We start from the raw sequence: 6,135 nt of genomic DNA on the forward strand, positions 1-6,135 counted from the left end.
CATAGAAAACCAAGAACAATTAAAGGAAGAAGAAAACATAAAATGGAAAGGAAAGAAATGGTAAAAATGTGAGAAGCACGCCACTACAAGGCTAGGCTAGAAGCCATGACAACCTTGAAGATGAGTGGATATATGCCGCCACTTGCTATGCAAGATAAGGCTTAAAAGTATTCACTCCCAAGGGAGGAAACTCTCACAAATGGTTGAGACACAAGAGTGTTTTTACTTCAAAAATGTTCAACCCTTTTACATGTCTAGGAGCACCCCTTATATAGAAGAGTTTAGGGGCCTCTAAGCAAATAAAAGATACCTAAGGATGTCTCTACAAAAACCTAACCCTAGCTTCTAGAAACTAGGTCAAATAAGGTTACAAAAATGAGAGACAAAAGAGCTAACTATGGTATGTGCAAGGCTAATTTCGTTCTAGCATAAAAAGAGACAAAGAATGTGTCTCATATGTCTCCAAAAAGTGGCCAAAGTGTGCTAAAAACAAAGGAGACCAAAGGTACATAGGTACACTTGCTTCATGCCTTTTACTTTATGGTTTATGCCTTTGCTTTACTCTCTCCTCCACATCATTTATGCTCTCCAATCACTATGCACCACCTAGCATTGCTTTCTTACTCCTAATTAACCTACAAAGCAAATAAACATAGATTAGCATGTTGGCTTAAGTCAAGTTAACTATAGTCAACAAGTCAAGCCTAGTCAAAGGTCAACAAGTCAACTAAAGTTGATTCAACTAAGTCAACTTAGGGAATCAAAAATAGCAAACACAAATGAAAGGGATGAAGGATTAGTGAACTTCCTTTCTAAACATGCTTAGTCTTCTTAAGCATTTGCTTCCATCCTTGGTTGGGGTCAATCCTTCATCATCCTCCCCTCCTTGGAGAGAATTTGACCACAAATTCTTTAAGCCTTTGTAGATGGAGCTTGACTTGATTTGGGGGAGGATTTGTGCCTCCCTTTTATGAGCTCTTGTTCCATCCTTTCTAAGGGTATTACCCCTAGCTTTGGTTAGGCCATCTTTATTTTCTAGACTATTCTTCCTCTCTTGCTTGTGCTTTGAGCCTTCCTTTTTGGCTTGGAAGAGAAGGAATAGTGATGTACATCTTGCTTTGGAAGAATTTTTTTGTAGGCAAGTAACACCTTGGTGAAAGCTTGCCCCTTTTCTTTTTCTTCTTTATCTTTTCTTATTATATTTCTATCCTTATTAACTTCTTGAGGTGATAGAGGTAGTAAAGTGGTCTTTTTCCCATTTATGAAGAAAATGTATTGGTTGGTATGACCATCATGTAAAGTTTGTTTATCAAATTGCCATGGCCTACCTAGTAAGATATGTGTGACTTCCATGGGAACAACATCACATAGCACCTCATCTTTGTAGCTTCCTATAGAGAAGTTAATTAGGACTTGTTTATTGACATCTATTTCTCCCTCTTTACTTATCCAAGCAAGCTTGTAGGGCTTAGCATGAGGAATGGTCTCTAAGCAAAGCTTTTCCACCAACCTTGTGCTAGCTACATTGGTACTACTTCTTCCATCAATAATTAGAGAGCAAACCCATTTGTTAATTTTGCATCTAGATTGAAAAATGTTTTCTCTTTGAGTTGGCTCAAGCTCACTTTGATCTTGACCTATCATGCGCCTTAATAACATAGGGTCTTTCTCAAAAATTTTAATTTTACTAGAGGAAGAAGATTCTTTTGAAAGAGAATGGAGAGATGAGTGTTCACTTTCAACATCATTACTCTTCTTTAAGATCATGGTCCTTTTGGTTGGGCAATTTAAAGCAATGTGATTATAACCCAAACATTTAAAACATTTAATGGAACTTGATCTTTGAGAAGTGGAATGGTGAATGTGATCACTTGGTGACTTACTTTTACTTGGTGGTTCTTGATGAGAATTAGAAGGGAACTTATCATGTTTCTTTTTATCCTTTCCCTTCCATGAGTGACTAAAGTAGTGGTTGGGTGAGTAACTCTTCCTTGCCATTCTTTTTCTTTTCAATTGAATTTCAATCCCAAGGGCAAGTGTGAAAACATTTTCAAGAGTGGAGTACTCATACAACTCTACTTGGTCTTGTATGTCTCTCCTAAGACCACTCACAAATCTTTTTATTTTCTCTTTGTTAGTTTCTTTTATTTCAACCCTACGCATTTGAGACTCTAATTCTTTAAAGTACTCACTCACACTCATAGAACCTTGGTGAAGCCTTTGGAGCTTCAAAAGAAGTTCATTCCTATAGGAGGGTGGAACAAATCTAGCGCGCATAAGAGATTTAATGTCCATCCAAGAAGCCGCAGGTGGCCCTTGGTCATAATTCTTACAAACTTTATGCCACCAAGTATTGGCATACTCCAAAAATCCTAAAACTACTAGATCAACTTGTGCTTGATCCTTTACATGATTTTCATTGAAAATTTGATCAACTTTAGCTTCCCAATCAAGGAAGATTTTGGGATCACTTCCACCATAGAACTTAGGAATCTTTAGAGTTTGCTTCTCTTGTGATGGTTTGCGCCTAGAATGCCCTCTTTTCCTAGCCTCTCTTTCTTTCTCCTTAGCTTCAAGCCTTTGAATGTGCTCTTGGATTCTTAGGTCTCTTTGCTCCTTGTCCTTTCTTAATTGTTCAAAGGCCTCCTTCCTAGACAACTCCAAATCTCGAAGCAATCTCATCAATGTATTGTTTTTGTTTGGTGTAGGTGCATTTGATGAACTTGCCATGATTCCTACAACAAAAACACTCAAATCCGAGACAAAATAAATGGATTAGGGGTTAGACAACATGAAAATCGAGACCAAATTTAACCCAAAATGCAACCCAAGTGTTTAGATCACACTCCCAAAGTAACAAGGCAAGGCTAGCACTCAAAATCCACCAAAGGAGTGAAGCAAACACTTTTAAAAACTTGTTCAAAACCTTTCAAATGCAAGACAAGTGATTCGGCCACAACATCCCAAGAGTTTCAAGAAAAGAAAACTACTAAGACACAACAAAGAACACCTAGTGACAAGCAAGAAAAGCACAAAAACAAGAAAGTTTAACTTCTAAGGAAATTTTATTTTAAAGACAAAACTTGAACAAGACTAAAGCAATGAAAAACACTTTTAAAGACTCTATGGAAAGCATTTGAACAAGCCAAGATTATACCTCAAGTTATGCATACACCAAGAAAGATCATAACTAAGTTAAAGCATGGAACTAATTTGCCAATATCACCCAAAATCCAAGTATAAAATTTGGTAGCATAACACCTAGTAAAAATGGCCAAATGGATTCACCAAGCAACACATTAGCTCTTGGCCAAACTGTTTTTGGTCATGAAAATAATTTTTCTTTTCAAAACTAGGTACTTAAGATGATGAGAAGGATATTTTAGGGTGTCTTGAACACTTAGTTCCTTAAAAATTAGGTCAAAATCAATTTCATGGAGCATACATCAAGCAAGACATAAAGTGAAAGCAAGATTCAAATACTTGGAAAAACAAGAATAAGAAAACTTCAAGTTAACATATGACATATGACTCAAGCAAAGGTTAGGAACATTTAAAGACTCAACATGACATATACAAAGACACAAACATGTAGCTATCATGCATTTAAACTCATGGATTTGAGGCTCAAAGACTAAGCATCAAAAGACATGTTATCCAACCACATTTAGGAGCAAAAGAGTCACAAAACCGAAGCCAAAATTGCCACAACATAACCTGAAAACGTTGTTTTTCGTATTCTCAGCAGCTTTGACCTTTGCTCACTCATTTGATCATAACTTTCTCCACAGAACTCCCAATGCGTTAATTCTTTTTTTTTTTGTTGGAAACTAGACTCACAAAGCTTTCTTTTGATATAAAGAACGTTACTTTTGGACCACTGAGCTAGCTGCAGTATTTTTTTCAAAAACCACATGTTGCTGTCAACACTGTTTTTATGTGGACCATTCAAAGATAGCTACACAAGACAAGGTTAGAACATGAAAACACCATATTCAAGGACAACCAAAGCTCTAGATACCAAATGATGAAGGATTATCTTGTTCCTTTTTAAGATTATTGAATATGGTGTGAGTTGATTAAGAAAGCTAAGTGAAATCCCCACTGGACATTAAGATAGCAAGCTATCTAGATGTGAAGGTTCCTTTCACAAAGCTCAAGAGAAGAAGATGATGGATTGATTCAAAATGAAAAGGAAATGGAAAGCACATAAATCATAGAAAACCAAGAACAATTAAAGGAAGAAGAAAACATAAAATGGAAAGGAAAGAAATGGTAAAAATGTGAGAAGCACGCCACTACAAGGCTAGGCTAGAAGCCATGACAACCTTGAAGATGAGTGGATGTGTGCCGCCACTTGCTATGCAAGATAAGGCTTAAAAGTATTCACTCCCAAGGGAGGAAACTCTCACAAATGGTTGAGACACAAGAGTGTTTTTACTTCAAAAATGTTCAACCCTTTTACATGTCTAGGAGCACCCCTTATATAGAAGAGTTTAGGGGCCTCTAAGCAAATAAAAGATACCTAAGGATGTCTCTACAAAAACCTAACCCTAGCTTCTAGAAACTAGGTCAAATAAGGTTACAAAAATGAGAGACAAAAGAGCTAACTATGGTATGTGCAAGGCTAATTTCGTTCTAGCACAAAAAGAGACAAAGAATGTGTCTCATATGTCTCCAAAAAGTGGTCAAAGTGTGCTAAAAACAAAGGAGACCAAAGGTACATAGGTACACTTGCTTCATGCCTTTTACTTTATGCTTTATGCCTTTGCTTTACTCTCTCCTCCACATCATTTATGCTCCCCAATCACCATGCGCCACCTAGCATTGCTTTCTTACTCCTAATTAACCTACAAAGCAAATAAACATAGATTAGCATGTTGGCTTAAGTCAAGTTAACTATAGTCAACAAGTCAAACCTAGTCAAAGGTCAACAAGTCAACTAAAGTTGATTCAACTAAGTCAACTTAGGGAATCAAAAATAGCAAACATAAATGAAAGGGATGAAGGATTAGTGAACTTCCTTTCTAAACATGCTTAGTCTTCTTAAGCATTTGCCTCCATCCTTGGTTGGGGTCAATCCTTCATCATAACCGGTCCGTCTACCTCAAATATTTTTCAAACTCTCGCATATGAGAACACCTAAACCTTCTCTCCTCCAACTATCGTAGAAGTTGAAAACCTAGGTCTACCTCCAACATCCTTAGACGCATTTAGTGAAGATGAGGACATTATACTTTTTTATTAACATGATTACCATGATCGAACACTATATGTCCACCCCATACAATAACAAGACCCTCACCCTCAGGCACATGTCCCCTATAACCCACCACAACACTTCCAATTATATGAGGAATATAACCAGAGCCCACACTAGGAATACCCAAACGCATATGACCACCACACAATGTTGAATGACAACTTTAACCACGATGTTGGTACACTGACCCAAGGAATGAGGTTCCATACAAAGAAACAACTTCTAGATGCTTTAAATAGGTACCACATAACAAACCATTGCACCTACAAAATGACACACTCAAACACCACAAGGTTGAAGGTGCAAGTGTACAACAGTTATGTCCTTGGAAATGTCAGGCAATATTACGTACAAGGGACCAAGTGTGGGAAATTCGAAAAGTTGAAGGTATGCACACATGTGCCACACAACTCATAACGCAAGACCACAGACACCTAGGCTCAAGAATAATTTCTCAACACGTAAGACAAATGGTGGACTCAGACCCATCCACACCAATTGCAACAATAATTTCTTCCATCCAAACCTCTATGGGATATAACACAACCTACAGAAAGGCATGGTTGACGAAACAAAAGGCAATTAAAGATGTGTACGGAAACTGGGAACAGTCATACAACCGATTGTCGTGCCTACTACAAGCCATGCAAACTTATTTGCTTGGGTTTGTATACAAGTTGAAAACTAGCCCATGCACAGATGGGGACGACGTCCTACAAAACCAACAATACTTTCGAAGGGTGTTCTGGACATTCAAACCATGCATTGATGGCTTCTCATTTTGCAAACCAATAGTCCAAGTCGATGGGACCTTCCTTTACAGAAGGTATAGGGACACCCTTCTAGTAGTTGTTGCATAAGATGGAAGAAAT

Source organism: Vigna unguiculata, chromosome 8, assembly GCF_037176805.1.
Source record: "Vigna unguiculata cultivar grain cowpea cultivar isolate G323 ecotype 2 chromosome 8, ASM3717680v1, whole genome shotgun sequence".
In the NCBI taxonomy this organism is placed as follows: Eukaryota; Viridiplantae; Streptophyta; class Magnoliopsida; order Fabales; family Fabaceae; genus Vigna; species Vigna unguiculata.